This window comes from Equus caballus, chromosome 2 (assembly GCF_041296265.1).
Source record: "Equus caballus isolate H_3958 breed thoroughbred chromosome 2, TB-T2T, whole genome shotgun sequence".
Classification (NCBI taxonomy): Eukaryota; Metazoa; Chordata; class Mammalia; order Perissodactyla; family Equidae; genus Equus; species Equus caballus.
In genome coordinates, this window is record NC_091685.1 from 113,913,553 (window position 1) to 113,937,038 (window position 23,486).

The 23,486-nt window shown below is 40.6% G+C and overlaps 1 long non-coding RNA gene across 1 annotated transcript in view; it reads right to left on the reverse strand.

Annotated features, from left to right (window-relative positions):
• LOC138923092 (uncharacterized) overlaps positions 1–16,819 on the reverse strand; it is a 32,566-nt gene extending 15,747 nt beyond the window's left edge. The window contains exon 1 of the long non-coding RNA XR_011436264.1: positions 16,595–16,819. This is a non-coding gene — a long non-coding RNA (uncharacterized lncRNA). The remainder of the gene's footprint in view (positions 1–16,594) is intronic.
• Between the last annotated feature and the right edge of the window lie 6,667 nt (positions 16,820–23,486).

Consider the following 23,486-nt stretch of genomic DNA (forward strand, 5'->3'; position numbering starts at 1 on the left):
GAGCTAACATCTGTGCCAATCTTCCTCTAGTTTGTATATGGGATGCCAGCACAGCATGACTTGATGAGCAGTGTGTAGGTTCATGCCAGGGATCTGAAACTGTGAACCCCCGGGCCCCAGAAGCAGAATGTGCAAACCTAACTGCTACACCACCAGGCTGCCCCGTTAACACATTTTTTTAAAGCCAGATTCAATTGGTTATAATCAAAAGTAGCTAAATGTGCGTTTCTTTAAAAACACTACCATTATGTTCAGGTCTTCAACAGAGCTTTGTCCAAATTTGTGAGACTTTAAAATAGGAATTAAAAATACAAAATAGAGTTCATCTACCGTACTTCTCTCTATTCCTTTAAGACAGTAGATCAAATAGTCAAATGTCTTCTTTCCCATTAAAGGAATTTTACAAATATTGCTGTCATTTTCTTATCCTATTTAGGATACACATTTCATCTGGAAGATTCAAAAGGAAAAAAAAAAGACTATGTGGAAAGATATATGAACCTAACATGTGTTTTCATGAAATAAATATCCCGGAGCCTGTCATCTCCAGATTGCTGGGAATCAAAAACTCAAATATGATTGCAAACAGTTGCCACTACCAAATTTGCCTAAAAAGGAAAAAGAAAGAGAAGAGAGCTTCATCTTCGGAACATCCAGATGTGCTAAATATGATGTTAGAGACATTTATATATCTATGTAGTTGAAATCTTTGCAACAGCTTTGTGAGGTAGATAATTTTATTTCCATTTTCACAGAAAAGTCCATGGAAGTCCAGAGAGATTGAGCAGGTGCCCAAGAGCACATTGTTAATGCCAGAGACTTCGAACCCCTATCTGATGAGCCCAGAAACCAAGTCTTTTCCGAACTTTCCCAAAGTGGTCTTTCACTTCTAATGGGATCAACTCCCTTCATACTCCCATCATCTGTGCTCTTTTTCAAAGAGCATCTCTTCAGTCATAAGCCTGACATCCTCAGGAAGCACGCATCCCCTCATTCCCAGAGGACTGTCGTCTCCTTGCACGTTGGATGGAATGAGGTCACACATCAGGCCCACAGGACTGGGCTTTGTTTAAGGTTTGATAACGCATTTGTCTTAAGGTCAAATGGGCTTAGTTCCAGAACTCTCCTGAAACATAAAAGGCAAATGGAAAAGTGACAAAAAGCAGTGGTCAGAACTCCAAAAAAAAAAAAAATTACAGAATGTATTTGATGTAGAAAAGAAAAAACCAGGGGACGAAAAAGCAGGAATACAGATGTATTTTACAAGTGTCATAACGATTCATTTAAAAAACAGATTTTAGTTTTGCAAGACAAGGGGATGAAATCAAGAAAATTCTTGCTTCTTTGCTGTAGAGGGAGAAAAACTAGTAACAGATGACATTAAAAACACAGATACTCTGGGGGCCGTGGTTAAGCTCACACGTTCCGCTTTGGCAGCCCAGGGTTCACCGGTTGGGATCCCAGGTGTGGATATGGCACCGCTTGGCAAAAGCCATGCTGTGGTAGGTGTCCCACATACAAAGTAGAGGAAGATGGGCACGGATGTTAGCTCAGGGCTAATCTTCCTCAAAAAAAAAAAAAAAAACCCCACAGAGACTCCAAATAATTTTACTCCGTCATATATTTCATTTTTTTACTGAAAAAAATAACATACATATAGGGAAGTATATACATTCACTTACATATACACAAGTACACATTTCAGTGAATTTCCATAACGTGAACACATCTAGGTAACCACCACTCAGATTCAGAAATAATATATTTCCAGGACTCTGGAGGTCTTCCTAACACCCCTGCCAGTTGTTACTCCCTCCCCTGCAAAAGTATCTATCCTGACTTGGAATACCCAGAATACTCAGATTTATCTGTTTTTGCCGTTCACATAAGCAGAATCATGCAATGTGTGCTTCTTTGTGTCTGACTTCTTTTACTGAGCACGATGTGAGATTTCACTCATATTGCTGTATGCAGCACTTGTTCATGCTCATTGCTGAGTACTATGTGGTCGAATGAATAAAACACAATTTATTTATCCATTCCATATTTATAGCTCTTTGGATAGTTCCAGTTTTGACTATCATGATGCTTAAGAATATGCATATTTGGGTAGATGACTTTCTGTTTTCCACATATTTGTTACATTTCTACCTAGGAGTGGAATAGCTGAATCATTGGCTGTGCATTTGGTTGGTTTTAACATTCACTGCAAAAGGATTTCCAAAGTCGCTGTATCAATTTCCATTCCCACAAGCAGTGCAAGAGAGTTCCAGGTGCTCCAAACCATTGCCTGAGTTGGTGTTGTCAATCTTTTTGATTTTAGACATTCTAGAGGGTGTAGGGTGGTATCTTATTTTGGTTTTAATTTGTATTTCCCTGATGACAAACGAGATTGAGAACATTTTCATATGTTACCAGCAATTTGGATACGCTTTTTTGTGAAATGCCCGTGTAAGTCTTTTGCAGTTTTCTTACTTTTTCACTTTTTCTTACTGATTTATTGGATTTTTCTTTTTTTGTATTCTGACTCTAAACCTGTTGGTTTATGCCTTGCAAATATCTTCTATTTTATGGCCTGCCTTTTTACTTTCTTAGTATTACATTTTTATCAACAGAAGTTTTAATACAGTATGATTTATCAGTATTTTCCTTTATGATTAATGTTTCCTGTCTCCTGTTTAAGAAGGCTTTCCCTACTCCAAGTTCATGCAGCATTCTCCTGGGTCATCTCTGTAAACTTTATTATTTCGTCTTTCACATTTAGATTTCAACATCACTTCAAATAGATTTCTGTGTATGGTAGAAGTTTCCTGTGTCTTTTGGAAAAAATCTCAATTCTAGTCAATTATCCAGGACGAGAGATAGAAAGAAGCATTAAAATGAAAAAAACATTTTGAATTGTAAAGTCGTCTTAAAATATTATACGTTTGGATTATTTGCGCTTGAAGATGGGCTCCTCATTTACAAAATATATCAGCAGCTGTCACTATAGAGTCAGCAGCTTTATTCTGGAAGTATAAGAAAGAGAAACAGGTGTTCTGAGACACCACGGAATACAAAACCTCGAGGGGGTTCAGGAGCTTTAGCAGGGGTTTTGGAGTCAAAAAGAACTGGGTTTGTATTTCAGCTCTGCCGCTCCCCAGCTCTTCCTGCTGCTTTATGTAACTCACCATGTTTCTCACCCGCACAACTAAAATCACACCCATCTCACTGGGTTAAAAGGAGGAGGCAATTAGACACCATATATGTTTTGTTTGTGGTTGTGTTTCCAGCACTTAACAGCATATGTCGCATAGCAGGAGCTTAATGCTACATTCCTGTCTGTCCTACACTATCATTATTAGTTATCTACACTCTAATCAGGATAAATTTAGAGGCTCCAATGAGGGTGAAAAAGCAAGAGGTCACGAGGTAACTTGCAAAACCAGAGACTCTCTACTTTCACAATTTGGTCGAAGCAAAATTAGACGAGACAGCTTAATGTCGCTATCCAAGAAGAAAGTAGAACACCGTCATTGGGAAATGTCCTTGAGGAGCCGGAAATAGAGTAATTAGCATGCTTTTGCAGACCCAAATAGTTCTAGAAAGACCAATTTAATTTCCTTTCCTGATATATAACAAAGTAATTTTGGAAAAGGGAAACGTGTAGATTCAATCTCTTTAATCATTAGGAAGCCCTTTCATTTCATCCCACCTAGCGCTCCTGGGAATACACTGGATTCTTGCTCCTCAAAGTCCGGGCCGTGGCCCCAGACCAGCAGCATCAGTATCACCTGGGAGCTCGTTAGAAATGCAGCCTCTCAGGCCCTTCCCCAGACCTGCTGAATCAGAGTCTGCATTTCAGCAAAATCCCCAGGGGATTGTTACTTGCTCTCATTTTGAAAAGCACTGGACCAGACAGTAGATTAAAATATCTATTTATCTGATAATCCACATTTTAAAAACAAAGTTAGGAGTGGAAGTAAGGATAGACAGAGGGGGGTGTCAAACTGAAGAAATGGCAACCATCTCTCTGAAGGTCAACTTCTTTGTTAGAAGGTCATTCTGCCTGTGTGGCTGGGAGAGTGGGCATGGCGTACTTTCAGCCAGGGTTATTTATCTTTCCACTTAACCTCATTTTTTGGCTCTTTTCTCCACAGTCTCAAATAAAAATCATAATGATTGGATCTTACTTTTCCTTTTGATTTCTATCTTAGCTCAAAGAGGACTGTAGGCAAAACGAAGGAAGAAGATAACGGCGGACAGGAAGGAGGCGAAGGCTTTAAAAGAAATTGCAGCTGACACACCACGCTGATCTCTCATTCAGTCGTTGATTCGGCCAAAAACCATTTTTCTTTTCAACCTCTGACTTGGAGTTCCAAACCCTCTATCTATACCTTCCATGTCCTCCCTTTGAAGAGAAAAACAGCATGAATGGATTGGGCCACAGAGTCTCTAAAAAAAGTATTTTTTGTCAGTTGGTTTATAGAAGTAAGCTCCGGTGAGTTAAATAATGATACGAGAGGGCAGGATCGCTGAAGTGGTCTGTGAGCCCAAAAGTCTGCGAATTGCTAGATGGTTAAGTCCATTCTGTTAAGTGAGTACCCCCAAAACTTACTGTTTAGGGTTAACTAACTTTGTTAGAGAATGTTTACAAAATAATGATAGTGGTAAAAACTACTAATATATACGGTTTGATTAATGTGTGCTAGGACTATGCTAAGTGTCTTAGATACAGTCCCACATTTAGTTTTCTCAATAATATCATTAGATGATTTAGGGAGACCTTATATTAGTATTCATTTACTGAGTCCCAGTGGTTAAGAGGAAAGTAAAAGTCACAAAATATTCATTAATAAATTTGACCACTTATAGAATGAATTCCCACTCAAACAAACATGGCTTCCATTATTTAATGCCAGCATCCAAGGACAAGAGCCAAAGTTGGTGTCCCTCAGTGTCCTGTTAATTGTATCAAACATCCAGCAACACAGTGAAAATCAACAGCAAAGTGCAATTGTAGATTCTGGAGCAGATGCCGATTTCATGAAGTTGGTGAAAAATATGTTGGAACACTGTTCAAATCACAGGCAAAGACATTACCAAATAAGGATCTGGCAGAATTTAGAATAGTTAACAATTGAAAAAGAAAAATCAGCAAAGTGTTGACGGGTTGTGTTCTTTATATCATATGAATGATTTAAATATCAAAAGATTATGATCCTGCTCTCAAAGCCAGATCTGAATTGAAGACTGTCCATCATGCTATGATATAATTTTATCCCCCCAAAATTATGCCCAAAGTTAATACCTGATTCATTCTCTATTTATGCTAAGAATTAGTATATCTTTGCAATGTTAATTATGAATTAAAATGAATTCAGCTTCAGGGCCAGCCTGGTGGCATAGTGGTTAACTTTGAACACTTTGCTTCGGCGCCCCAGGGTTCCCGGGTTTGGATCCTGGGTGCAGACCTACACATCACTGATCAAGCCATGCTGTGGTGGTGTCCCACAAGCAAAAAGAGCAGATTGGCAGCAGATGTTGGCTCAGGGCCAATCTTCCTCACCCCCCAAAAAAAAGAAAGAAAAGAAAAAGAATTCAGTTTCACATACTTTAGCTTAAATTTTTTTTTTTTTTTTGAGGAAGATTAGCCCTGAGCTAACATCTGCTGCCAATCCTCCTCTTTTAGCTGAGGAAGATAGGCCTTGAGCTAACATCCATGCCCATCTTCTTCTACCTTATATGTGGGATGCCTACCACAGCATGGCTTGCCAAGCAGTGCCATGTCCACACCTGGGATCCGAACTGGGGAACCTGGGGCTGCCAAAGCAGAATGTGTGAAGTTAACCTCTGCGACACCGGGCCGGCCCCAGCTTGAATTTTTAAAGATGAATTTGTAAACTTCTTACAATTTGCTATAAAATGTATGATATTTGAAGTGGATTCATTTTGGGGGGAGGTTTGTTCCAGCATCAACCCTGCTCAGGTAAGAAGGCTCTCCTAGTTTATTATTATCCATGTTACATGTCGGAAACCGAGGCGTTACACGGCTCTGTGACTTGACCAAGATCACAGCCATGCGCGGAGTCTGCGACATCCAGTCTTGGTTCTACAGAGTATTGCTACTAAAATCAGGATTCTAAAATCATTCTAATAATAAGAATTTGACCAAGGAAGCCGGCAAGATGGGAGAGAGGAACTTTAAGTCCTTGACTTCTAAAGTTGTTGAAAGGAATATGATGGTGTAAGATATAGAATAGGATCTGTGGAACTCATTGAGTTCATTATTTGGGGGTCAAGATGCCTCTTCTTCTTTAGAGAAAGTGAATACAACTGGCACTGAAAGAAAGCAGTTTTCTAAAAGTATGTATTTGGTGGATCTTTTAGTACAAAGCAGTTTTGAAAGATCAGAGAACATCTGGAACCATAAAGCCATGTCACCCAAGCCCAGTGCTACACTCTGCTCCAGTTCATGGGCTGTGAGCATGTGATTGATTACACATGCAAACTGAAACAAATGATGAGTTTCCTGTGGGAACGCTGGGGACAAGCTTCCATTTACAGACATAGCTGTAAGTCCCTGACTTTATGGGTATACGTGCTAATGACAGCAGTGACAAATTCCCTCGTGATATAAACTGCATGATAAACGGTTATGTGCTGGACATCACCTGTTTTAATTCCAGTCGCTAAAACACGAAGCTTTGTCCATTCCTTTTCTTCCTATATTTGAGGGAAGATAATTTGCCGCAAATTTTTAGTTAGATAAGCAAAATATCCTTGAGGGAGCAGGGAGAGAGAACAATTTTTTATGGCCCATTATCAGCACTGCCACTGGTACAAATTAAATGCAATTTTGTTAGAGATAGAAATAACAAAAACAATAAATTTTACTCATGAGAAGATACACATGAACTGGGGAAGTTACCTGCTTGCCAGGATCAGTCTTAAGTTGACAATCAATTAAGAATGTTAACCTTCTTCTCAGGAAAAGTCGGTGTAACAAGGAAATTCCAAGACACAAAATAAAGTGTTTTATAATCAAAATGCATTAGTGGGTTAAATTGAGCCCTGACAACTCCTCACAGAAGAGACACATTCAAGCTACCATAACTTCCAGCATTTATCGCGGTGTGTGAATTATTCTTCTGCATACAGAATGTACTTTCCTTCCTTTTTTACTCACTGTATATTAAGAGATAGAAATATGAATGCTTATTACTTTTGACTTCTGGGATAGAATTAAACAATTGTGTATGATTGGTAAGATGAATTATACGGTGATTAATGTTCAGTTGCACATATTTGCAAGCGTGGAGAGACACTAGTTAAGCTGAGTGTTCAGCCATGCGCTTGCATGAGGGTGAGAGTTACAATATTTCAGCTGGGCTAGCTAAGGTAAGGGTGCAGGGAATGGGTAGATTCGGTTATACACAACCATATAAACACATGGTAATTTGAAGGAAAGTCAGAGAGGTCTTTGAGGAGATGGGGTTTAATAATAATTATAATGATGAAAGTCACAGGCACACCACTATGGATCCTGGGTGAATAGATTGTGAATGAATGAATCAATGAATGAAGGATTTAGTCAATGACTACACTAAAAGCCTCCAAACGAAATGAGAAATGCTTAAAGTGTATGAACATGAGATCACTGGATGAATATTTACATAAGCCTCGAAAAAACAGAGCAACCGCCCCATCAAAGTCTATTTGGACATGTCAACGGAAGTCTCTCAAAAGCCCGAACACTGCAGAAAATAGCCTGTAGCATCCGGCCATATCTGATTAGCTTGGGAAATCCGTCTGGGCAAATCACTCTCACCAGGTTTTGTGTAAACTAGAATAATCCTCTCTTCAACTAGAGACTAGAGTGCTGGCCATGGTCACAGTCACCTCATTGGAAAGACTCGTCATCCAACGGAATGTGTGCATAAAGGTACAAACAGCCACTACACCAAATGTCACTCTACCTGCCACATGTTCAAGTAAATCATCCAATGTCTAAAACCTACCATCTATGCTGAATACAATACCGGGCAGCAGGAAGGAATCCATAGTGTGTTTATTAAAGTTTTCAAATAATACTAAGCTGGGTGGGTTAAATGCAGACAAAAACAAGGTAATAGCTAGTAACCAGGAAAGACTGGTTAAGAAAAAATAATTTTAAAAAGTCTAAAGAATCACAAGGGCTGACAAATTAAACACGATGTCCCTAACCTTAGCCCTATACCGTCACACAACACTTACATGTAAGATAGATAGGACAATAGGAGTGAGAAAGTATTTTCCCCTCAAAATTAACATACATCAAATCTTAATTAAGAGCTTTGCATTTGAGGGCCTTATATTCCCCAACAAACTGGGAAACAGGAGAGAAGCTTGGCAGAATCTTAGGAATAATAAGAAATAATTTAAAATATACTAAGTCCTGTGAAACAGTAAAGATGTTTGTATAAGAAAAAAGAACAATTGCGTCTTCTGAGAGGCTTATCTCTCATTTATTTCCAAGTAATATAAAACAAAAGATTTGTTTACTGATTTTAGATAGAATGGAACTCTTTATAACCCTTTAATGGAAGGATGATATCAAACCATGTATAATCACAATGAGACACCACTTGATATCCACTAGGAAGGCTATCATCAAAAAGATGGAGAGTAAAAGTGCTGACAAGGATGCAGAGAAACGAGAACCCTCCTACATAGATTGTGGGAATGCAAAATTGTGCAATCACTTTGGAAGGCAATTTGGCAGTTCCTTACAAAGTTAAACAGAGCTACCATGTGATCCAGCAATTCCACTCCTTATATATACCTGAGAATTGAGAATATACGTTCACACAAAAACTTGTACATGAATGTTCATAGAAGCATTATTCACAATAGCCCAAAAGTGGAAAAACCCAAATGTCCATCAATTGAAGAATGAATAAACAAAATATGGTATATCCATACAATGGAATATTATTTACTCATGAAAAGGAATGATAGAAGCTACAACATGGAAAAACCTTGAAAATATTATGCTCAGTGAAAGAAGCCAGACATGAAAGGCCATATGTTATGTAATTTCACTTATATTAAATTGCCCAGAATAGGCAAACCTATAGAGGAAGAAAGTAGATTAGTTGGCCTGGAGAGGGGATGAGGATGGGGAGTGACAGCTAATGAGGTCAGAGTTTCTTTTGGGCGTAATGAAAATGTTTTAGAATTAGAAATGTTCTGGAGGGGCTGGCCCGGTGGCGCAGTGGTTAAGTGCACACGTTCCACTTCAGTGGCCCCTGGTTCGCTGGTTCGGATCCCGGGTGTGGACATGGCACCACGTGGCAAGCCATGCTGTGATAGGTGTCCCAGATATAAAAGTAGAGGGAGGTGGGCACGGATGTTAGCTCAGGGCCAGTCTTTATCAGCAAAAAGAGGAGGATTGGCAGCGGATGTTAGCTCAGGGCTAATCTTCTTAAAAAAAAAATAAAAAGAAATGTTCTGGAAACATATAGTGGTGATGATTGCATAATTCTGTCAATATACTGAAAATTAATGTATCATATACTTTAAAAAGATGAGTTTTATGGTAAGAAATTATATTTCAATTTTTAAAAAAACCTGTATAAGCAAGTAACTAATATTAGGAAAATAGCTATTACGTTTTAGGAAAAATATGTCTTTTTATCTAAACTTATGCAGTTAAAAAAATTCACTTAAAGGATAGTGCACATCAGCTGTTCCCTCTTCTTTAGAAAAGATGAAACAAAGGTAAAAAGACTGAAATAAGATTAATAATACTTGTTCTCTGCCTGCATAGTCTGCAGTAAAATAGACACACATACAGACAATTAAATTACGCAAAATACATAGAAAAAATAAAGAGATCTATACAAGGTATAACACAGAGGAGAGAAGGTCTAACTCTGGGTGGCATCAAGGAGCTTCAGAGAAAGTATAAATTGATCTGAGACTTGAAGGACAAGTGCATATTCACCAGACGCACAGGGCATGGAAACACGCACACACCAAGAGGTCTGAAACAGCATGTCAGCTTCTCAGATCTGCAAGTCATTCCATTGGGACAGAACTTTTGAGTTTTTTCAGAAGAGCTGATGAGGCTCAAAAGGTTTTGTTTTTACAAAGAATAAAACTGTGAGCTTTGTTTCATAGGAGATGGAGAGCCATCAAAGATATTATTCGAGGAAGTGAACTATTCAGATTTCAGTTTAGGTAGATCATGCTGGCAGCATTGTGGGGCAAGGATTGCAGGAATACAAGGCTGGAGGCCAAGAGATGCTTAGAGAATAAATGATTAAGGCAAGGTAATGACGAAGCACAATTAGTAGGAATAGAGATCAGGTGGGCAGTTGGAGCGCTCCTTAGAAAGGCACCATAAGCTGAGGGAAGAGGAGGAACTGAGAACGACTCACCTCTGACTTAGGCAGGAAGAGCATCAAGGTGTGTTTGTGTTGGCTGAATTTCTAACAAAATTGTATTTAAATTGTAATGTTGAATTTGAAGTGTTCATTCCAGGTATAGAAATCTAGTCAGTAGGATTCTGAGTTTGCAACTTGGGAGAGAAAGTCTGAGCTGGAGATGTATGTTTGAGGAGTCATTAGAACATACCTGAAGTAATGGGAATGGATAAGATTGAGCAAGAAGAACTGATAGAAAAAAAGAAAAGAGAGCAAAGACCAGAAGCCAATAGAAGCCTAGATTATGGATACAACAGCATAGAGCCTGGCACAAATTGCTCAACAAGTATTTGTCAAAGAAATAGACAAGTAAACATATTTGGTCCCTAGGATAGCAAGTAGGATGAGGAGATGAAAATGGAATCAAGAAAGAGGGATGCCACAGAATCTTCTTTTCTAGCTGTCTATGTATCACAATGAGAAATAAAAGTCAGCCTTGTTCTTCATTGGCTGGGCATATAATTTTGGAATTTTTCAGCTCAGAGGTGAGATGGCTGAGGAAATGAGTATGAAGAGAAAAGGGAGCTGAAGACTGAGTCTTAGTCAGGAAGAGGAGGCAGACTCAGCAACTAGAGAGACAGGCAGCCAGTGGGATGGGGGAAAGAGAGATCAGAGTGTTGTCTTGGAAACCAAGTGAGGAAAATGGAGAAGGGATGGTCACCTGCGCCAAATGCTGCTGATCGAGGCAAGTTAGATGAGGACTGAGAATCTTACCCTGGATATGGCAATGTGAAGTCGTTTGTGACCTTAACAAGCGCTCTTCTGTGAAGTGGAAATAGGAGAAAGCCTGGCTACAATGGGTTCAGGAGAGAGTGCTGTGGAGGAGCAAAGTAAGTGAGTTCCAGTAAAGGATCCAGGCAGAGAATGAGGAAGCGAAGAGAAGAGAAACAGGTATGGAGCTCCACCATAAAAGGGGCAGAGCTAGAGTGGGATGTGGAGTCAAGAGAGGGCTTGTTTTTAATAAGATGGAAGATATTCCACATGTTTTCATGCTGATGGGAATAATTTAGTGCAGAAAGAAAGGACGATGCAGAAGAGAGAAGTGGTCAACAGAGCCTCGTAGAAGTTAAGGAGGAAAAGGACCTGGCACACAAGTGGGCGGGTGGGAGGCAGGCTCCAGCAGGAAGGCAGAAGATGTGGCTCCAGATGCAGGAACAGTGATAGAATTGATGGAATTTAATTTTGCAGATAAGAAAAAAAAAAGTAATAAGTAACTGCCCAAGAACCAGGAAGCCAGGATAGTTAATTTAATTTCTACCTAAAAATTAATGGGACATATGCTAAATGTTGGCCTAAATGGGACACAGTACCATTACTTAAAAATAATGCTATTATTTTCGTAAAGTAATTTGTCTCTTAGGAAGTGTAAGAATAAAATGCTATAAAAGTTTGAATATAGGAGGTAGTTGGTTTTTACATATCAAATAACGTGAAAGCAATTACATTGGAATCCATGTAAAGGAACCTTTAAGAAAACTGGAAGATTTCTAGGGTCACTTGACTAGGCTGACATTAAGCAGGAAGCCATCAAGAGCAATATTTACTTTAGAAATACATGTCCAAATCCAACAAGCTCAGAGGGGTACGATTCCCGGCAAAATAAACAGAAAATAAATGGCCTAATAGCTGTCTTCCTGGTCATAGTATATTTTCACAAAACACTTTTAAATAATTACAATTTATTTTACACAGGAGGAACTCAAAAATCCTTTCTCGATGAATACACAAATGGATGAACAAAGCTTGAAGAAACATTGAGGAGCTTTCTGGATCCTAGGAATGGTTGAATTATCCTTTCATACATGAGTTACCTCCCCTTCTAGAACATTGCCTGTTTGGGTCCTAAAGCAAAGCAAAAAAAAAAAAAAAAAAAAGACGTATAAGCTCTAAATCAATTCACTTTTGTAGAAAAAATAATATAAGGGATAAATGTATCTGACTAGAGTCACATTTTTATAAGATACTGGAAAAAGACTTGGGCAGGTAAGGTGATAGAGATTTCAAAAAGCATTAGGAAACATTTTATCTCTTAAATTCACTCAGTGAATGTTGGATATGGTTATCACTACTCATGTTTTCACTAACTTGTTTTGCAACTCGAGTTTCTTTACAGTTTGTGATGAGGTTTTCTCTACTGTAAACAAGGCAGTGGGGATACTGTGTCCACCTTATGAGGTGGTGATATGACTTAAGCAACCTGGATTTTTATGTCCAGCAAGGAAAATAATAATATTTAAATATGGCACTTTGCACATAGTGATATTTAATAAATAATTATTAATTTCGTTTAAAGATTGCAGCTATTTCACATGAAGTAATAAATATTTAACATTATAAGCTATCAGTCCGAGAATGAACTGGAAAACAGTTACTATCAGATCAACTGGGGACAATACTGTGATTATATATGAACAAGCTCTGACCAACAGAACAGATATCCGCTACTTACTCAATTAAAAAAATGGAATTATGTTTTTTTGCAAAATACATAAATACAAAGTAAATGCAAAATACAAAGTAGAAATCTCTCTGGGACTCCAAAAATCAATCCGCTACCTTACTTGAGAGCTGGATCAGTTTTTTACCCCTTTACTCCTACGCAAAGTAATGTGTGCCATAAATGTTAGCTGGGAAGAAAAATAAGCAAACTTAAGAAATAATCTTTCTTTACATAAAAAGTAAATGGGTTTTTTTTGACAGTTAATCATTTGATTATAGACCATAAAAATCACTTAATAAATAAAACCATTTCAATTTTTAAAGTAAATTTGGGTCCTATTTTATACTTGAGAGCATACTTATTCAAGTCACCAGTGTACTTCTGGAGTGTGAGTGTAAGTCAGATGGTAATTCATAAGTTGCTAATTAGTCTTCCCTGCTGGGTCTCTAAACAAAATGAATACATTATTTTAGGTTAATTGCTTGAGATAGTTCAATTTGAAACCCCATATTGATAGTTCTGTGATCATTTAAATTCAGAATGCTTTCTAAAAATTATGTATATTGCTACCATCTACTCATCGGTCAAATGTTCTTTTTAAGGTGAGAAGTATCCTTACAACTTGTAATACATTTTAATGGCTCTGATTTGAGTGATTCTCTTTAAATGTGCCTAAAAAGTAATTCATGGCCTTTTCTTATTTTGTTGGATTTTTTAAATCTTATTTTTTCTAATTCTAATCATTTCACGTGGTGTTAAAAACAGGCAAATGTTCTACAGCAATTCATACACAAATTATATACCCCTCTTCCTTCTTCACTGTCCTTTGCCAGGTAAATTGTCACTTGGGCTTCTTGCTATCCCTGGAAATGTGTAATTTCACAAAATATGCAATCTACAATATTCAGGAACTGAAACTTGATGACTTCAGATGAACGGGCATTTTTGAATTGGCAAGATTTTTAGTTAAAGTAATTCGTAGAGGGTGTTTATTTGGCTTGGCAGGCCCCTAAGTACAGACTTCTGGGTTTGCATGAGTCTCATCATTTTGATACCATGAGCAGGACTGTCTTTTTTATTCGTTTTATTGACTCTACATCAGAATTATATTTACAGAATAAAATGTTGTAGTGTATAGGTTAGAATATTTTCAGCTGCAAATGGCAGAAAACCCAACTCAAACTAGCTTAAACAATCAGATATTTGTTGGCTCAATTAATTAGAAGAGAAGGAGGAGGGGCCTTAGAGGTGACAGTCCTGTCACCTGCTAGAGTTCTTTGCCCCACTCTAAATAGAACCTTCATCTTCAGGGTAATAGCAAAGTAGTTGCAGAACAATCATGCAACATCTGGAGAGAGGGTAACTCTGAGGATCTCTCACTGGGATGATGAGTCGTTCTCAGATGCCCCTTGGAAACCTCTCCTCACATTATTTGGGTCACACGTCCTCTCCTGTCAGTTGCGTTAGGGATGGAGTTAGCCTTGGATGCACCAGAGCCACCCGTGGAGCAGGTAGTGAGGTCTGGTTCTCCTGAGGCCCATTCGAGGTGTGAGGAAGGGGAAGACACTTGAATAAAGTCTGCAAAGGAAGGGAGAATCGAATGCTTGTGGACAGCAGAAATGTCTATTTCAGGGGCTGGGCCGGTGGCCAAGTGGTTAAGTTCTCGTGCTCCCCTCCAGCGGTCCAGGGTTTTGCCAGTTTGGATCCTGGGCGTGGACATGGCACGGCTCATCAGGCCATGCTGAGGTGGCATCCCACATGCCACAACCAGAAGGACCCACAACTAGCATATACAACTATGTACTGGGGGGATTTGGGGTGAAAAAGCAATAAAAATAAAGTTTGAAAACAAAAAAGAAATGTTTATTTCAAATGGTGATTGGCGATCATATATTAAATAAAGCCCTCCAAAAATCAAAGGTAAATAAAAACTTTGAGAGAGCAATGCTCTTCTATATGTAAAGAATTTTTATTTTGTAGCTTTAGAAGTATACAGAGTCAGGAGACTTTTTGCAATCCTGTCTTTCAAATTCATTGTGCGTTTTCGACTTTTTGCAAAAAGGAGTCATACACCAGGCGGGTCATTCTGTAACTGCTATTTTTTAAATCAGGCTGTAACTTTGGAAATAATACCCAACATTTTTTTTTTTTTTGCCTCCCCTATTCATTACTGTGCATTTCAGATGATGTTTTTGCTAATTTTTTATTCAACCAAAGTTTACCTTGTTTTTTTTAACTAAACTTTAACAAGGACTTCCTGTATTCACAGTACGGTGCTAAGCACTCTTTCACACATCTCTCACACATTATTGGCACGTGTAGAGTTCAGGTAATCAGTGGAGGAGGTAGAGTTTAAGGAGGATATGCTGGGCTATCTGACAATAGGATTTCTTTGAAGTGATTAATTGTAAGAAATAAGAGATATGCAAAGTGTTGTTATATTACTTTTATATTTATGTTAAATCTTGGTTTAGTTGCTAGATGCATTCAAGCATCCTACTAATATTCACGTTTCACTCGACACTGGATTTAAGTGTGATCTTAACTGATGCTTATAAAACCAATCATATGGTTAGAGATCCATCTATTATAACCTCCTACAAGAAACTCCTGAGTCTATGAAGCTATTTCCTCCTTTATAAGATACCTCACCGAATTGCGGGAAGATTCCAGTGAGATGAGCTATGTAAAATTGTAGAGCAATGTCTCTCATAAAGCAGACTTTCTGTAAAGGTTAAGCAACTTCTGGAAAATGTCTGTTGATGGAGTCTCCCAATTAGAGAAGCTAACATTCAAAGGACGTGAGGCATGTACATGCAAATCCTGTAATTTTGCAGTATTACAAGACTTTTTTTTTTTTAAAGATGGGCACCTGAGCTATCAACCGTTGCCAATCTTCTTTTTTTTTTTTTCTGCTTTATCTTCCCAAACCCTCCGTACATAGTTGTATATCTTAGTTGCAAGTCCTTCTAGTTGTAGGATGTGGGACGCCACCTCAACGTGGCCTGACGAGCGGTGCCATGTCTGCGCCCAGGATCTGAACCCCGGGCCACCGCAGCAGAGTGCGCGAACTTAACCACTCGGCCACAGAGCCAGCCCCTACAAGATTGTTTGTTTAACGAAGGGCAAAAGTAAAGAATATAGAAATTAGTACAGGGTCCGACTGGGTGGCACAGCAGTTAAGTTCACACATTCCGCTTCTCGGCGGCCCAGGGTTCGCTGGTTCGGATCCCGGGTGCAGACCTGGCACCTCTTGGCATGCCATGCTGTGGTAGGTGTCCCACATATAAAGTAGAGGAAGATGGGTATGGATGTTAGCTCAGGGCCAGGCTTCCTCAGCCAAAAAAGAGGAGGACTGGTAGTAGTTAGCTCAGGGCTAATCTTCCTCAAAAGAAAAGAAAAAGAAATTAGTACAGTTTAAGTTCAGATTCCCAAAAATCTATAAAGAGGAAACCAAAAATTTAAAAAAATTTTTCTAACAGAACACAAACACGTGTGTCTAGTATGGTCTGCTCCATAAACCTCGAGGAAAAAAATCAGCTACACGTATCTCTTATTTTGTTCCAATTAACCCCATCAGTCAAAACAACACCTACAAGCAGGTAGCCCAGTAAACCTTAAACTCCACCTCATCCTCTCCTCCCACTCCCCACCCCTGTGACCACCTCCACTTCCCCACCTCCCACCCCACCCCATCACCATTTACCAGCAACCTCCAGGGATCACTCAGTGCCAATCCGGTCAATCCTTGCTGAGAGGCCCAGTGGAGAGACGACTGAAGTCCAGTTGGCCCACTGCTACCGGTGTTTCTCACTGCCACACAGTGCCACTGCGGAAACCTGGTCCCCAGAGTTCCTCAGGTCCTTGTTAACCCTTGCTGAGCTGGTCCAAGCCGGTGCTCTGGCTTCAGGGACGCCTCCTGCTTGGATTCCTGGAGTAGAGCGCTCATTATTTGTCCACAATGTCTTGCTCAGCCATTATTCCCTAAAAACACCATCTCTGGGCAGCTGGGTCCTGAGGGCCTTGTAACATACATCATCAGCTGTGCCAGATCAGTCGTGCCCCCAACAACACTTGGGATCTTATGTCCAGCCTGGATCAGCCAAGACCTCCTCGCTTTTCTAAGGACACTGTATTCCCAGGCATCCCATTGGCCTTCTCTGTTACCGTGTCTTGCTGGGAACCATCCGAGTCTACCCTGATAGATCACTCTAACTCCAAATTTCTGGGTGCGTGTTTTGGTCCCAGTCTTTCTGAGGCTGCTAGCCTCTTCGTGCAAATTTCACATCTGAGTTTGTAAGGAGTAACAACATGGAGTGAGTGTCGAAAGGACTCTATCCTCATGCATACCTCCTCATTCTATACTCACATAACTAGGGAAACCACAATTATTAGTTTCCTATGGCTGCTCTTATAAGTTATCACAAATTTGGCTTAAAACAACACAAATTTATTCTTTTACAGTTCTGGAGATCAGAGGTCTGAATAAAATCTTATAGGACTAAAATGAACGTTTCTGCAGAGCTGGTTCCTTTTGGAAGAGAATCCCTTCCTTACCTCTTCTGTCTTCTAGAGGATGCCAGCATCCCTTGGTTGGTGTTTATTGTGGGCCAATTAGAATACCCATTCCACTTAAGTATTTTAGGCAGTCCTAATACAGAAAATACTCAACAATAAAACAATGAGGAGCCACATTTTTAGTCATCTAATATGAACAGTTATCTAATAGCAGCTTTATTGGAAAGTACCCAGAATATTAAGTTGAACTACATGCAATTGCCTATTTTTCCAGTTTTTTTACCTACAAAAATGGGAATTTCATAAGATAAAATATAATAGAAAGTCTGTTAATGGAGGCCTCACGGACTCCAGCAGCATTCACCTGAAGCTCTATAAGGGACAACTGGTGACTCGCCAAAACACACTCCTCCCTCCCCCACCGGGACCCTGGTGATATCTTGGTGTGTTGGATACCTTCTGTTTGCCTGTCCAGACCCATTCTCCACCATCTCACCATCACCCTACTCCAGATCCTGGGAGACTGGTCTGGCCATACGGCCTTCAGGGGCATTAGACATGGGGATCAGAGGGCAGGAGGACAATGAGGTGAGAGGGTTTAGTCACCCTCCTCCTACTCCCCCAGCTCATCCTTGGTTATCTGCCTCCCTCCCTAAAGGCCACAGACACTCTCTTCAAATAGCCTCAGCGTCCCTTCAATCCTGGGACAGGTAACGGCTCTCTCCTGTTGCTACTTCTGGAGTTCTACATAATCCCTTATGTTTGGTTTTTCTTAAACTCACCCCATGCTTTTAAAAATAATCCTTTTACCTAGTTTGAACTTACTCTGTATTTTCTTCAGAAAACCTGACCAAAACATTTAAATAATCACCTAACCCAGGTTCTTCGAAATAATAACTCCCACACATTTCATTTTGTGGGTGGCATCTCCTCGAAGCACCCCCGGAACCAGAGAGAGGGTGGAGGGTTGTGAGGGGTATTGCAGGCTGCACATCCAGCTAGGCCCGCCCAGGAGGGAAGGAGTCTTCAGGTGATTCCAACCCCAAGCCTGCTCATCCTCCACCTGAGACTCCGAACGTAGAAGATTAGAGGGCCTGCTGTAGCCCACGTGAATTCCCCATCCACAGAAACCAGGAGACATAAAAACTTATTGTTGCTTTCAGCCACTACATTTTGAAGCAATTTGTAACACAGCAACAGATAACTACTACACTAGTCCTCTCTAGTGTCTGTCCTGTGAGGAGCATCCAACCTCTTTCTCTTTCTCACTCTCCATCAGCTCTCCCCTCACTGAGGCTAACCATACAGCAGACCAGCGCGACTCGTTTCTCTGGTTTTCTAAATCTTTCCTGGCAAGATTTAACGGCACGACACAGTGGTAAAGGGTGCACACTCTACATCTACTGTGTGGCTTTGAGCACCAGCTCGGCCACTTACTAGGTGTGAGCCCTTGGGCCAGCTATGTAATCTTTACACGCCCCAGTGTCTTCATCTGTAAGATAATAATAGCACACGGCTGAGAAGGTTATTAGGAGAATTAAATGGGTTATTATTTGTAAAGGTTTTAGAAGAGTGCCTGGAAGATAGAAAGTGTCACATAACTGTTAGTTAAATAAAATAATGCAGTGTCCCCGAAAATGACCATTTTCCTCCCAAACAAAGCAAAATGGGTAAGGTTCACTGAATCCAGAAAATCTTAAGGATGGCCTTAAAAACCTAGTCTTTTCTAAAGTATTTCAATAAGGGTAAGATTCTAATTACCTGATATAAGTCCTTGATATAAGTACACAGACATACTGTTTAGCTAGTGCAAATTTTTCTGTGGCTTTCTGAAGCATAATTTTGAACCTCCTTACATAGACTCTAGCTTTCTCCTCTGCTCTTTAATAAGTCTTGAGATGTGTATCACGTCTGGTAGATGAGCCAAGATTCCAATAGGAAACAGATGATACTCTCAAACTGGGTAATTCAAGAGAGTTTAATTAGGGAACTATTTTTAAAAGGTGGACAAGATTTAAGAAAGCCAATAACAAAGGACAGTACAGCTAGTAATGGCAGGGAGCCATCACCTCCCACAGGCTGGATGGCAAGAAGAGCTCTGTGGAGAAGGCTGTCTTGAAGAGACTTTGGCAGAGGCACATAGCCCACCAGGGATGACCCAGTGGGAGGTTACCAGGTGTTTGGTTATTTGTTGCTGTGTAACGAACCACCCTCAAACCTACTAGGGTAAAACAATAATTATGTATTATGCTCGCAATTTTGTGGGCTAGGAATTCTGGCAGGACACAGAGGAAATGGATCATTTTTGCTTCACAATGCCTCAAGCCTCAGCTGGGGTGGTTTGAACAGCTGGAGTTGTCTGGGACAGCTCAATGGGGGTCATATATTTGGGGCCTCAGTTCTGCTGTTGGCTGGGTTTCTTGGTTCTTCTCCATGATATATCTGCTGGGGTTGGAATGTCCTCCAAGATGGTGTCTTCACTCACGTATCTGCCCGGGAAGGCCAGAACAGCTGAGGGGGGACCAGCATTGCTCTCTTTCCACGGAGTCTCTCCCTGTAGCTTCCTCCAGCAGGGCAGTCACAGGGTAATCAGACTTCTTACATGACAGCTCAGAGCTCCAAGAGTGAGTGCTCCAGGAGACTTGGGTAGATGGGGCTGCAAGGCTTCTTGTGATGACTTTGCCTCAGAAGTCCAAAAATGGCACTCCCTCTGCATTCAGTTATTCAAGCAAGCCACTTAGGCCAGTCCAGATTAATTGAGAGGGAGGAATTAGGCTCCATCTTTCACTGGGAGAAATAGCAGAGAATTTCCCACCATGTTTAGTCCACCATATCAGGTCAACGAAGATTTTGAGCTCATTCTCCTCCTGCCCCCCATCTCATACTGATGCTCCCTATCAAGGCAACCAGTAGCCAGAGGGCAAAGGAGTTTAATGAGGCAGTCCTTACAGGTCAGCCCTCTGGGGAACAGAGTAGGACCTGGAGGGACAAACAGAAGATGTCCAGCATATCCAATGGCTCTCCTAATCCTCAAATGCTTGTCTTAGGTCTTTCAAGCACTGTGCCAGAGTTATACAAGGGTGGGTTCTTAAGAACATACGGATGACCATGAGGAGAGAGCCATATAAGCCCTCCATTACCTACACTTGTATTTCCCATTATGGTCCCTTTTACTCTTACCGTCTTAATCAGCGTTCATATAGAGTTTTCATTTGGGATAGAGTTTCCATTTGGGCTAGAGTTTCATCCTCAAAGCACACTCTCCATTTCTAGTACCTCAATTTCTCCACCTACAGGAAAAATAACCTTACTTCCAGTTGGAATCTGCCTATGGAATATTCTTACAAGTGATTCCTACACTAGAGCAGCGAGCACCGTGTCAGTCTGTGCGTGCCAGCGTGCTGAGGCTTGGGAGGCAGTGCGCTTGACCCACCAGCATCGTTGGACACTGGGTCCTCTTCCATCGTGAGCTTCAGTTTTCCAGACAAGTGTTTTGATGGAGGGCAGGGAGTGGTAGAGTCTCAGGCAAAAGCCTCAACAATCACACTCTATATCTTCTTCTTTTTGCTTCATCTTAGGAGTCAAACAGTTAACACCTTCTTCAGCAAAGACTGGTAAAGTGGCATTTAGATTCCATTTCTTCCAGAATCTTTTGCTAACCATCAAATCAGTGACTTTAAAACATCTTGTAGTCTCATTTTAAACTAAGTCTCATCATAGTTTTCCAGGTTCCCCAAATAGAAAGAGCTTGTTTCTCTTGAATAGTCCACATACCTCTAGTGACAGGTGATACAGGGCACGACAGGAAATCTGGCCCTTTTTGTCCTGGGACCAGGGGATTCTGAAGAGTGGGCGGGACCAGGGGATTCTGAAGAGTGGGCGGTAGGAATATTCTTGTAAGTCATTCCTACACTAGGGCAGCTAGCAAAAACTTAACAATAAAAAGAATTGACTTTGAACCAGTTAAATATGTCACCTTTAAACTAAACTAAACTAAACATATCTCTACCTCAACCTCCCCTTAGCTGGATCCCGAAATGCCTGCAGCCACTCCAGTGACGCTACTGAAGAAGTCTGAGGTGGCAATGTTGGGCTGGCGAGAGTCAGTTGTCTTCATCAGGCAGCAGTTAAACACACACAACCATGTGGACACGTTGCTAGGGACCCACTCAGAGACTGAAGAAGGGGCCCTGTGAGTGAAGGACCCTAAAAGCTTGCTTAGCTTTGGGGTAAATCCACCTCCACCCTTTCTGCAGATGAGTTTTCCTGGGGGAGCCCTTGCTCTTCTCTGCCTCTGAGCCTAGGTCAGGGACACCCTGATTCAACTTGACAGATCACACCCCCAAACCCCCCGCCCCCCGTGCCAAATCACAGGGAATAAAGTCACATGTTTTAGCTCCTCTCCTCCAGAAGTTCGAGGCTTCTTGTACAAATTAATCTAACTCTATCTCAGGGGCTTCCTTTGCTCATGGGTCTTAGAGAACGGCAGCCTTTTGTTTCAAGATCTTCCTTCCACTTCAAACAGGAGAAACCTTCCTATCCTATACATAAATGTAGGCAAAACTTAAATAAGGGCAAAACTTCACGTGATTCTTAGCAGAATAAAGATCTGATTCAAAGAAACTTTTTGCCTCCTTTTCCACAGGTTGGAGATGCTCACTTAATTTTTAATTCCCCCCCTCAATGCCTACCCACAAGGATTGTCTGTCTGAAGAGGCTCCCTGTTACTCATGCATAAAATTAACCTCTCTGAAAAGATACAAAGGTAGATACCAGCTTTTTTTAAGGCAACTTCACCTAATATACGTATATATACCCATCAATTATATACTCGAACATTTCAGGTTAGAGGATGTGCAGCGTATGCAATTTACTGTTCTCGGGGAATTTATCATCTGGAATTCAATGCTTTACTTAACATTAAGCATCCGCTCTGTGCCAGGCAATATTGTAGGAGCTGAGAACCCACTGGTAAAAAAACAAACAAACTCAGTCTTATGGCGATTACAGAGATCAGGAATAAACAATCAAATGATAAATATAGACTACAATCTCCAGAACAGATAATTGCTATCAAGAAAAACACAGCTGTGTTTGGCAGTGGGGTGATTGTGTGTCTTATTTCCTTATGTGGTCTGAGAAAACCTCTCTGAGATGGATGGTGAGCAGAGACCCACATTAAGAGAGAGGATTAGCTACGCATCTATTTGGGAGAAGGTACTGGTTTTTCCAAGGATTTCCAAGATTTAAAAAACAATCCTAATAGCAATAAAAATTGTTAATGAGTCACAAGAATAGTAAATAAGGTGTCAGAAACATTATTTGTTCATTCATTAATTTAATAAATGATGACTGATCCCTTTTATGTTTCTAGGGGTACATATATGAACACCAGGTCCTGGGGGGGCTCAACTAGGACCAGCATGAATATGACGCAGTGCCTGCCCTCCAGAAGCTCATGTTCTGATGTGGAAAAAAATTTCAAACAAATAGAGCTTTACAAAACGGTGCACTGAGTGAGCAGGTGCTGCAAGATTACTTAAGAGAGATACCTAAATGAGCCTTGTGTAGGAGGTGGGGCCCGAAGTGGGCCTGGGAGTGTGTGCTTCCGGGAGCATCTGAACTCTAAATTAAACCCAGAGGAAACAGTAGGAGTTAGCCTGAAGCCAGAGTACGAGAGCATATTTCAGCCACATGCAAAGTCCTGGGAAAGCAAGAACATGCTACATTTACAGAATTGTGGCACTGATGCCTCCGCAGTAAACCGGGTTCAGAGGGCAAATGGCCTTACAGTTCTACGGAGAAGATTGCCCTTCACCAGAGGACAATGGGGAGGCACTAAAGTGTTTCAGGAGGAAAGTGACTCCACCAGGCTTACGCTTTAGAAAGCACTCCGCCTGCTACATGGAGAGTGCATGGATTCACAGGTTGAACACAAGAAGTAGGATAGAGAAAAGGGGATGGATTGAAGAGTCATGATGAAAGATCAATCTTCAAGACTCTAAGATGGGTTGGAAAGAGAGAATTGCAAAATGAATTAGTTACACCAAAGAGGTGACTTCAGAGAATGGATTCGGAGT